This window comes from Phyllobates terribilis, unplaced genomic scaffold (assembly GCF_046119375.1).
Source record: "Phyllobates terribilis strain yellow unplaced genomic scaffold, ASM4611937v1 Scaffold_3__8_contigs__length_932513732, whole genome shotgun sequence".
NCBI classification, from domain to species: Eukaryota; Metazoa; Chordata; class Amphibia; order Anura; family Dendrobatidae; genus Phyllobates; species Phyllobates terribilis.
The window spans coordinates 811551876-811564541 of record NW_027362763.1 but is presented as its reverse complement, the minus strand read 5'-3'; positions in this window follow the sequence as shown (position 1 = coordinate 811564541).

The following is a 12666-nucleotide window of genomic DNA, read 5'->3' as shown; positions in this document are numbered from 1 at the left end:
CCCAAAAGGATTTACTGGGTTAGATGCAGTAAAAAATTAGAATTGGATACACAGGTGGTGTAGCTTCCTTCACAGGTGGGCTACTCTGCTGACTACGAGACACTGCTACTATGCCCAAAAGGATTTACTGGGCTAGATGCAGTAAAAAATTGTTATTAGATACACAGGTGGTGTAGCTTGCTTCAGATGGGGTACTCTATTGACTACCAGAAGCTGCTACTAGGCCCAAAAGGATTTCCTGGGTTAGATTCAGTAAAAAATTAGAATTAGATACACAGGTGGTGTAGCTTCCTTCACAGGTGGGCTACTCCGCTGACTATGAGACACTGCTACTATGCCCAAAATGATTTACTGGGCTAGATGCAGTAAAAAATTGTTATTAGATACACAGGTGGTGTAGCTTGCTTCAGATGGGCTACTCTACTGACTACCAGACACTGCTACTAGGCCCAAAAGGATTTCCTGGGTTAGATGCAGTCTAAAATTAGAATTAGATACACAGGTGGTGTAGCTTCCTTTACAGGTGGGCTACTCCGCTGACTACGAGACACTGCTACTATGCCCAAAAGGATTTACTGGGTTAGATGCAGTAAAAAAATGGTATTAGATACACAGGTGGTGTAGCTTGCAACACAGATAGGCTACTCTAATGACTAACAGACACTGCTACAGGCCCAAAAGGATTGGCTGAGCTACATTTCTCCAAATAATGTGAAAACACTTGCACAGTACTGGCACAGACCTGCCTGGCAAAAAGTGCTATGAACTGCTGTAACCTAGCCCTCAAAAGGTCTGCAATTAGAACTAGTCCCTACTCCCTAAACCTATCTCTCTATTTAACTGGAAATTCGCTCGCAATTCACATAGTTATACTGTATAGCGCCCACAGCAGCAGAGGTGCCGTCTAACACTCAGCTGCAGCAGTGAGAAAATGGTGGCGATGGGGAAAATGGCTTGGTCTTATAGGGCAAGGACATGTGATATACACAGCCAATGACACATGCCCTTGCTGACACAAGCACTTTTCTGCGTGTGTGCGCTGCTGATAGGCTGACACACTGCACCACCCCACTGTAAATGCGGGAAAGAATGGAAAAATGGAGATCGGTATTATTTCTGCAGAGATCCATCCCCTGCCCCTCCCCTACCACTCTACATTGAAACTGTCTATTAACATTGATTAACAGTATTACTGTGAAAAATCCAGTTACGCTTTTGGTGCACGAAAAGTTATCGAACATAACCTCGAACAGCCGAATTTTTTGCAAATCGTTCAAGTTCGTCAACCGACTCGACCACCGCCCAAAACAGCTCGAATTTGAGATTGGCGAACAGTTCGAGTCGAACACCCCTCATCTCTAGCAGCAACAGCAGGCACAGAAGCCACGACAAAGGTGCCACAGGCAAGATCAATGCAGCACACTAAAAATTATACCATCGCCTAGTCTGCCCAGTCTGCAACTGGGGTGCAAAAGTCATTGGAGATCCATGACTTGTTCATCTTGATGAACGTTTTGCGGTCTACACTTTCAGGGACAGTTGGATGTGCTTATCCATCAGTATACCACCAGCAGCACTGAAGACATGTTCTGAGAGCGGGCGAGCTGCCGGGCATGACAAATCCTCTAAGGCGTGACAGGCGAGCTCAGGCCACTCTTCCATTTTTGAAAACCAAAATGCAAAAGAGTCCAACCCCCCAATGGCATTGATATTGAGCTCGAGATACTCCTGCACCATCCTCACCAGTCATTCACCATGTGTCAGACTTGTACTTTTTTCTGCTGGTGCACAGGCTGGTCTACAAAATGCATGAAATGACACACAGAAATTGCTTCTGCGACTTACACTGCTTCTGCTGCTAATGTTTTTGTATTTACGACTTAAAGTTCTCAGGGTTGGAAGTCTAGAACTGCGATGTACACTGTGTGCCTCACTGCTGTCTTAGGGAAAACCACTCTTAAGATTGTCTACAAACGTGTTTAGATACTCCAGCATGCATGCGTTCCATTCCAGGGGGGGAAGCATCAGGCAAAATTTACTCTTGTTTCATGGATCTAACAGAGTGGCAACCCAGTTGTCAGCACTATTTCTAATCCTAACAATATGGGCATCGTATTGCAGATAGTGCAGCAAGAAGGCAATCATGTGCTGGGCGCTTCCATGAGGTCCAAATCCATGGTGTATTGATGGCAGGGTAACACTAAAGCTTGTTTCCTCAGCCCCCTCCCGCCAACCACGGACAACAGAAAGATGAGCATTATCTTCATCTCCTGACTGTTGCGCACCCATCATCTTTTCCTCCTTGTCCTCCTCCATTTGTTCATCGGCTCCTGAACCATCAACTAACAGTTTGTCAGGTACCATGAGCCCCCCTCGATTGCTGTAATCCAGAACTTGGACAGTCTAGAACTTAGAGATATTGCTCTCCCTTCCACATCATCCTCTGCTTCCTCCTCTTCCTCTGGGGCCACCACCTCCTCAAGTAGACTATTCAAAGTGTGCTCCAGCATGTAGATGATCAGAATAATGATGCTGATGATGGCATCGTCAGTGTTAACGATCTTAGTAGCCATTTCAAAACTGTGCAGAAGGGTGCAGACGTCCTTCGTCTGTGCCCACTCTGCAAGTGTGATTTGCACCACATCCGTATTGCATTGGCCCAGGCTATGTAAAAAAGGCATACTGCATCAGGGCTCGTCCTGGCTGCCACAGTTGCTGTAACATGTGCAGAGTGGAATTTTACCATGTCGGCACATTGCATATCAACCAGTTAACAGGTAGGCCGAAATACCTCTGCACCAATGTAAGTCGATGACCCGGGGGGTATGAATGGCGGAAGTGAGCATACAGCGACTGTGCTTTCTGCAGCAGCGCATCCAGGCCAGGATAGTGGTGGAGAAATTGCTGTGCCTGATTGCGGTGAGCCCTGTTTGCACAGTACAGAGGTGGGGGGATTTGCTCTGCACTGTTTGAACCCATGCCTCATTAAGGGAAAGGTTGAGGGCACACGTGGAGGGCCTAGAGGAGGCAGAAGCAGTGGAGGAAGTGTTAAATACAGAGGTTTGTCCTGCCATCTTTGGGGATTCCAAGACTTGGGGAGCAGCCCCTTTCCTGCTAGCCCCCACAGCCACCAGAGTCACCCAGTGCCCAGACAGCGAGATGTAATGCCCCTAGCCATGCTTGTTTGTCCAGTTGTCAGTGGTGAAATGCACCCTGTCAGACATTAATTTTTTTTCAAGGAATGGGTGGTTGTTTGCGACATGCTGGTATAGCGCAAGCACTGGTTTCTTAGAGAAGTAATGGTGACTGGGCAACTAGTACTGGGGGACTGCGAAGGCCATCAGCTTTCAGAAACCGCCTGTATCCACCAGGCAGAAATACAGCATTTCCGTGACCAACAGATTGGAGATGGTGAAGTTCAAGCTCTTATCTTTGGTGTGTAGGAGGAAACAATCTTTTATGTGCCCACAACTGTGGGACTGAGGGCTGGCTGCTGTGCTGAGCGAGGGCAGAGTAGGTTAAACACGACAAACTGCTGGACTGTGAGTGAGATGCAGGTGGAGATGTTATGGTGGATTGAGAAAGATATGGTGTTCTCGGTGACTGAGATTGGTCAAAAACAGCAGGCATGTCCGTTTCCGTAACAGCTGATGGGCTCTCACTCACCCTAATTGTAGCGGGTAAACAAGTGGAAGTTCTGCGGCCGGCGACCTGTTTGAGAACATTTGCTACAATTACGGAGGAGGAAGAAGCAGCAGATGCAGTTGATGGGGCGGCGGGTGGTTAGCGAGGCCTGCTAATCTGCATTTTAGTGCAGTGAGATTCCCAGACAAACACATATTGATGGGACATGTGCCGGTTCATGCAAGTAGTAGTCAAATTATTGCATTTTTTTACTCTACTCTGTCGTTTGTAAGTTTGCTGATAACATGAGTTGGGTCATCTTATGCGGTCTCAAAAAAGGCCCAAGCTAGGCAGTCCTTGCTGCCCCTGCTAATTGCAGACCTGCGATCGCTGCTGGCCACAGCCACAGTTGTGGTTGAGGAAGCAGTGCTGGTCATGGTTGCATCACTCCCTGTCTGTGCGGGAAGCCTCAACGTAACCTCCTTGTCTTCCTCCTCCACCTCCTTTGCTGAGCTACTCAGCTGCATGCCTCTGGGATTTACAACCACATTGTCATCCTATCTGTTTTCCCACTCGTAGTCCTGAGAGTCACCCTCCACCTCTTCCTGCTCTGACAGCACAGTACAATCTGCGTGTGCCTCAGGCATCTGGGTTTCATCAGGATCACCTCTACCCCCGGGGGTTAAAATTTGGTTATGAGGGTCTGGATTCTGCTCGGACCCTACTTCATCTGGCCCCGGAGCGAACTGAAAATAGTTTTGGGCATTAGTGCATATGTATTCCTCTTCTTGAGTCTGTGCTTTGGAGCAGACATCTGGAATAGAATGTGTGAACAACTCTGCAGAGTCACCCATCTGTGGTTTCCCACAGTAAGTCGGGCAGTTGGAGAGTTGTGATGTAGGGTGGAAACAAGGGTATTAGGGGTGCCACCTCTGAGGACTGTACTGTGTGTGATGTTAAGGTGGAGGAAGAGGACGAGAGGCCACTAGTGTTGAGCGAGCACTAAAATGCTCGGGTGCTCGAAGCTCGGGCTGAGCTCACTGTGATACTCGGGTGCTCGACCCGAGCAATGAGCCAAATGTTAGTCTATGGGAGACCCGAACATTTTTGCGGCGGCTACCCCGGCAGTCTGTAGAAAGCCTAAAAAGTGCCCAAAACGATAGTGACAGTGCTCAATTGACATGGGGACAGCATGGGGATCGCCTCTGGAAGCATTTCTGACCCCCAGGTCACTGCTGTCAACAACGTGGTCAGAGTTATTAAGCCACTTTTACAGGCTCGCAATAAAACGTTCAAAAACGAAAGTGAAAGTGCTTTCCTGTGAAATATGTTAACCCCTTAACGACCATGGGTCTTTCTGTTTTTGTGTTTTCCTTTTTTGCTCCCCTTCTTCCCAGAGCCAGAACTTTTTTAATTTTCGTTCAATATGGCCATGTGAGGGCTTATTTTTTGCGGGACCAGTTGTACTTTTAAACACCATCACTGGTTTTACCATATCATGTGCTGGAAAATGGGAAAAAAATTCCAAGTGCAGTGAAACTGCAAAAAAAATGCAATTCCACAGTTGTTTTTTGGGTCCTTTTTTACCACGTTCACAGATTGCTAAAACTGACCTGCCATCATTATTTTCCAGGTCGTTACGAGTTCATAGACACCAAACATGTATAGGTTCTTTTTTATTTAAGTGGTGAAAAAAAAATCCAAAGCTTGCTAAAAAAAACAAAAAAAATTACCCCATTTTCCGAGACCCTTAGCTTCTCCATTTTTCGGGATCTGGGGCCAGGTGAGGGCTTATTTTTTGCGTGCCGGGCTGACGTTTTTATTGATACCATTTTGGGGTAGATCCGATGTTTTGATCGCCCGTTATTGCATTTTATTGCAAAGTTGTAGCGACCAAAAAAACTTAATTCTGGCGATTAAAATTTTTTTCTCGTTACGCCGTTTACTGATTGTATTAATTCTTCTTTTATGTTGATAGATCGGGCGATTCTGAACGCGGCGATACCAAATATGTGTATGTGTTTTTTTTTTTATATATATATATATTTTATTTTGAATGGGGCGAAAGGGGGGTGACTTAAACTTTTATATATTTTTTTAAAAACTTTTTTTTTACACTTTTTCCTTGCTTCTATAGTCTCCAGAGGAGACTAGAAGCAGCAGTTGTCTGATTGCTTCTACTGCATACAAGCGATGACCAGATTGCTTGTATGCAGGAGAAATGCTCACTTGCTATGAGCGCTGACCACTAGGTGGTGATCATAGCAATTGAGACATGACAACCACAGGCGTCTGCTGCAGACCCTGAGTTGTCATGCCCACCCATTGGTGACCCGCGATCACGTGACGGAGTCACTGATGGGCGGGGCTTAGGACTCCCGGAAGCGCGAGTTAAATGCCACTGTCAGAGATTTAACATGTTAACAGCCGCGGGTGGATTGCGATTCCAATAATCAGCTGACATGTGCTTGCTTCAGTGCGGGCTCACCGCCGGAGCCCCCGCTGAACCGGCCTTCCCGACCTGGTGCATACTATTACTGACCAGGTCGGAAAGGGGTTAAGGAACATCCTTTCCAGGGTAAAGACTTGTGTATAAGGTAAAATAAATAACCAAAAACAAAAATACTCCTCCACACCTTGGGCTATGTTCACAAGTAGCATTTTTTATGTGTTTTTGCACGTTTGTATTGCTTTCAACCGTGACAAATGTATTCACCGGGAAATGTCATTTTAACATTTTACAACCTTATCTGGCCATGTGCTGTGTGACACATGCATACAGTGCTAAAAAGACATGGGAACAGCATGGGGAAGACCCCTGGAAGCATCTCTGACACCCAGGTCACTGCCTAAAAGTGTGCTCATCAGAAGTGATCCTTGCCGCATCAGAAGATGCAGACTTGCAACTATCCCCATGCAAGTCCTTGTCCCAGGGCAGTGTTCAATTGTACCTCCCCCATAACTTGCAATACAAGCGCAAGTATGCAGCCTGCCACCCACCCACCCCCAGGCTGCAATACCATACTGCTAGCTTGCTTGCACTTGAAATTGGGCCTTTTAGGCATGTGGAGGTGGAATCTGGCCACCACGTCATGGCTGCGTCGGTAGCCTGGTATTCATACTCAGTCCCTAGCAGCCCAGCGGCCGGGTGTCCACGCTTGGTCCCCAGCCGCCAGGGGGCGGCTGGGTGTCCATACTCAGTCCCCAGCCGCCCTGCGGCCGGGTGCCCACACACAGTCCCCAGCCGCGTGGGGGTGGCGGGGTGTCCATAAACGGTCCCCAGCCGCCCCTATTTGTCTCGGTGCGCCTCATACACAAGCGCGCATACCAAAACATTACCTGTGCCCTCCCCAGTGCATTTAGTGGGAAGGACAGCCTAACCACAAACACGTGGACAAGTGAATGTGGCCAGAAATGGTCCATCTCAATGACGCCTTCACACTGGGTTAATATTGTGGAAGCCGGGACACAGTTGGACACTGGGATGCAACACGTCCTCCAGACATAGAGGATTGCGGGTCCTGGGTCAATCAGGCTTCAACACAAAGTTCAGAAGGTAGACAGCAGCAGTGGTCGGCCTCCTACACAACGAGTAAATTATTCATGATCATGAGGCCATCCATCTCCTTAGCTTTCTGTTCCTTTGAATGCAAGCGCATGTATGTAGTAGCAGCTAGGCCTGAGGTGGTCAGCGTTTTGGCGCATATTCTACTTCCTTCGAGGATTGCTGGATGTTTTCCTGCTACTATCCCAGTTCTATGACTCCCGTTAAAACAAAGCTTCAGGTGATGAATGATGGATGAGGTGGTGGCAAAGGAGAAAGAGCAGGAGGAACAGGGACCACTCACATCAATATCAGGCCAGCCAACCACACATGTCTTGTAGGATATGTTTCTGTACCAAAAGGAGCGGTTCAGCTATACAGTTATAAGGCATACAGAGGGCCTTAACTAAACCGTTTTTTCCATTTATAGCAACTGGGTCTCCTGTACACTGTTGGCCTAAGCAGGGAATGGAAGGCTTTCCAAAAATTATTAGGCACTGCAATGCCCCTTGAAACAGACGTGGATTACAGCGTATTAAAAACCTTCTACCCATTATTGGGGAGTGGGTCTCCCTTAGTGTTCGCCTATGCATTGAAAAGCAAAAGCTGACAAAAATTAGGAGGAAATGCAATGCCCGTTGCAAGAGTCGTGGAGGTTAGATGTAATTAAAAACATCATGTCAATGCACCTTGGAAGAGCTGTGGAGTTCAGAGTGGTTTAACAAGACGGTTTTAATGCCCCTTAGAAGAGACGTGGAGTTCAGAGTGGTTTAACAAGACAGTTTTAATGCCCCTTGGAAGAGATGTGGAGGTCGCAGTAGCTTAACAAGACGGTTTTAATGCCCCTTGGAAGAGTGGTGGAGGTTGCAGTGGAATGAAAAGACAATATCAATGCCCCTTGGAAGAGTGGTGGAGGTCGCAGTGGAATAAAAAGACAATATTAACGACCCTTGGAAGAGACGTGGAGGTCAAAGTAGCTTATCAAGACGATTTTAATGCCCCTTACAAGAGCCATGCAGTACTGCATATTAAAAACATTTTTCCCATTATTGGGGAGTGGGTCTCCCATAGTCTTTGCCTATGCCTTCCAAGCAAAAGCTGCCAAAAATTAGGAAGGGGGAACTTGCAATGTCCCTTACAAGAGCCATGCAGTACAGCATATTAAAAACATTATTCCCTTTATTGGGGAGTGGGTCTCCCATAGTCTATGCCTTTGCCTTCCAAGCAAAAGCTGCCAAAAATTAGGACAGAGGAACTTGCAATGCTGGCAACATGGACCACGGTCATCCTGGTGGTATAGTGGTCGTGGAGGCTGAGGATAAGGAGAAGAGCAAAAAACAGCCGAAATGAGGAAGCGTATACCCATGTGTGGGTGTGAAGCGATGCATGGGAATACACCTCCCGAAATAACACAGTGGATTTGACTTTATGTTACTCTGCTGTCATTTGGTGGTGATGAGAAGTCTGGCCCAATCCAGCCCTTGTTCATTTTGATAAGGGTCAGCTTGTCAGCATTGTCAGTTGACAGGCGAGTGTGCTTATCAGTTATAATTCCCCCAGCGGCACTAAAAACACGCTCCGATAACATGCTAGCGGCAGGGCAGGCCAGGACCTACAAGGCATACACAGTGAGGTCATTCCAAGTGTCCAGTTTGGATACCCAATAATTAAAAGGCACAGAGGAATCACGGAGGACGCTGGTACTCCCTCACCATCTTTTGAAACTTTCCACTCCTTGTGAGAGTACCCTGCGCCTCAGGGCCTGTAAGCTAGGCAGGTCTCAGAAAACTGTCCTAGAACATTGACAGTGTTCCCCTGCCTCTGCTGGATTGGAGTTGCGTCTCTCTCGCCTGTATGCCTTAGTTGGGCAGCGAACTGTGACCTCTGCCGCTACCGTGTTCAGATGGGAATTTTTTTAATAGTCCTGCAGCAAGGGCCTTCTGGTACTGCCCCATTTTTGTAGACCTCTCCAACTCAGGAATAAGAGAGTGAAAGTTCTCCTTGTAGAGGGGGTCTAAAAGTGTCATCAACCTGTAATGACTGTCACCCAACATTTTGACAATGCGAGGGTCACGGTTAAGGCAGCGTAACATAAAGTCAGCCATGGGTGCCCGACTGGTAACGGGCAAGACTTCCGTGTCCTCACCAAGATGACGACTGATAGTGTTGAGCGATCACTAAAATGCTCGGGTGCTCGAAGCTCGGTCCGAGCTTACCGTGATACTCGGGTGCTCGACCCGAGCAACGAGCCCAATGTTAGTCTATGAGAGACCCGAGCATTTTTGCGGCAGCACCCCCGGCAGTCTGTAGAAAGCCTAAAAAGTGCCCAAAACGATAGTGACAGTGCTCAAAAGACATGGGGGCAGCATGGGGATCGCCCCTGGAAGCATTTCTGACCCCCTGGTCACTGCTGTCAACAACGTGGTAAGAGGTATTAAGCCACTTTTGCGGGCTCACAATAAAACGTTCAAAAACGAAACTGAAACGGTTTTCCTGTGAAATATGTTAAGGAATTTCCTTTCCAGGGTAAAAACTTGTGTATAAGGTAAAATAAATAACCAAAAACAAAAATACTCCTCCACACTTTGGGCTATGTTCACAAGTAGCATTTTTCATGCATTTTGGCACTTTTGTATTGCTTTCAACCGTGACAAATGCGTTCACCGGGAAATGTCATTTTAACATTTTACAACCTTATCTGGCCATGTGCTGTGTGACACATGCATACAGTGCTGAAAAGACAAGGGATCAGCATGGGGAAGACCCCTGGAAGCATCTCTGACCCCCAGGTCACTGTCTGAAAGTGTGCCCATCAGAAGTGATCCTTGCCGCATCAGAAGATGCAGGCTTGCATCTATCCCCGTGCAAGTCCTTGTCCCAGGGCAGTGTTCAATTGTACCTCACCCATTCCTTGCAATGCAAGAGAAAATATGCAGCCAACCACCCACCCACCCGCAGGCTGCAATACCATACTGCTAGCTTTCACTTGAAATGGGGCCTTTTAGTTTGGAGGAGGCCGAATCTGGCCACTACCTCATGGCCACTTCGGCAGCTAGGTATCCATACTCTGTCCCCAGCCGCCCGGCGGCCGGGTGTCCACGCTCAGTCCCCAGCCACCAGGTGGCGGCCAGGTGACCATACTCAGTCCCCAGCCGCCCTGATTTCTCCTGTCACCTTCCCCCACACTTTTCTTAGCCTGACCTGCTTTAGGGTAGCATTGGACGAGCCCACCAGAGAACCAGACTCCTCCGGTGGGCCCTGGCTTCTCCATCAGGGGAGTTGAGAGTGCCTAGGTGAGGAGCATGATGATGATGATAGAAGTTAGCATCTGCTTTGTTTTCTTGGAATGCAAGCGCATGTAAGTAGTAGTGGCTAAACCTGAGGTGGTCCGCATTTTGGCGCATATCCTACCTCCTCCGAGGATTGCTGGATGTTTTCCTGCTACTATCCCAGTTCTATGACTCCCGTTAAAACAAAGCTTCAGGTGATAAATGATGGATGAGGTGGTGGTAAAGGAGAAAGAGCAGGAGGAACAGGGACCATTCACATCAATATCAGGCCAGTCAACCAGATATGTCTTGTAGGATATGTTTCTGTAACAAAAGGAGCGGTTCGGCTACACAGTTATAGGGCATACAGTGAGTGCAATGCCTACCAAAAATTTCGAGCCACTCCAATGCCCCTTGGAAATGACATGGAGGTCAGAGGGCGTTAACTAAACCTTTTTTTCGATTTATAGCAACTGGGTCTCCCGTGCACTGTTGGCCTAAGCAGTGAATGGAAGGCTTTCCAAAAATTATGAGGAACTGCAATGCCCCTTACAAGAGCCATGTGTGGCACCCCAGGGGTCTGGTCACCACAGTAATAGAGATATTACGTCGGAGAGCAAGTGGGAGGTTTCCTGGTCAGGATCCCTTAAACATGCAACATCTTCCTACCCCAGTCCTGGGAGGGGAGAATTCTGCCCTTATAAACTGGATCTGGGGCGGGGTTGAGTGAGTCAGAGAACAGTCAGAGTCAGAGTGAGAGCAAGGGAAAGTAACAGCAAGGAGCTCTGTAGGAGCTAAAGACCAGGGGCTGGAAGCTGAGCAGAGCTCGCCCTGGCAGAAGACAATAGGAACCGGACACAGAAGTCCGAAGCTGTGAGGACTTATATATCCAGCAGCAGAAACCAGCCGGCAGGGGATTTCAGGTCCTCTGGCCATAGAAGCCCGGAGGCTCAGTCACAAGCAAGGGACCAGCACCGCCGTCGTGAAGCGGAGGCTAACAGAAGGCCCCAAGTCACCAGCCATACGGGTGAGCACTACACGGTACACTCAGGGACGTGGGCTACTTCTACCCGCTTACAGCAAGGTAGCCAGGAAGAGTGCAGACAGACAGGGAGGCCTACAACTCCACCTGGCCAGGGGAACTCCTGCTTGCTCACAGACTGACCAGGCCTCTTATGCTAGCCAGTACTCCCGGGAGGGTCTACCTTATAATCATCAGTAAAGACCCTGAACTGCACTGCAAAGACTCTGAGTCGTTCCTGCTGAGCTCGTGCACCATCACCCCCATCATCCACACTCACTGCCCAGAGGCTATACTCCTCCCGAGGGGAGTTATCCCATTCTATGCTGCACACACAACACCAGCCTCAGCGGTCTGCCTCGCAGCGGTGGTACTCCCTGACCGCAAGCCACGGGTGGCGCAGTCGGACAATTAACCTCAAAACCTAAGAAAGACTGCCACTGGTTTGACCAGCCTGAGCCACGGGACCGGGTCACCGCCACGGAGACTACAGACCCCAGAGACCCGGCACCGGGTATCCCACACACATGTACACACGGCCCAGGGGGCGCGTCACATGCAGTACAGCATATTACAAACATAAGTCCCATTATTGGGGAGTGGGTGTCCCATAGTATTTGCTTATGCCTTGCAAGCAAAAGCTGACAAAAATTAGGACGGAGCAACTTGCAATGCACCTTACAAGAGCCATGCAGTACAGCATATTACAAACATAAGTCCCATTATTGGGGAGTGGGTCTCCCATTGTATTTGCTTATGCTTTCCCAGCAAAAGCTGCCAAAAATTAGGACGGAGCAACTTGCAATGCCCCTTACAAGTGCCATGCAGTACAGCATATTACAAACATAAGTCCCATTATTGGGGAGTGGGTGTCCCATGGTATTTGCTTATGCTTTCCCAGCAAAAGCTGCCAAAAATTAGGACGGAGGAACTTGCAATGCTGGCACCCTGGTGGTATAGTGGTGGTGGAGGCTGAGGATAAGGAGAAGAAGATAAAACAGCCGAAACGAGGAAGCGTATACCCATGTGTGGGTGTGAAGCGGTGCATGTGAATACACCTCCCGAAATAACACAGTGGATTTGACTTTGTTACTCTGCTGTCATTTGGTGGTGATGAGAAGTCTGGCCCAATCCAGCCCTTGTTCATTTTGATAAGGGTCAGCTTGTCAGCATTGTTAGTTGACAGGCGAGTGCGCTTATCAGTTATA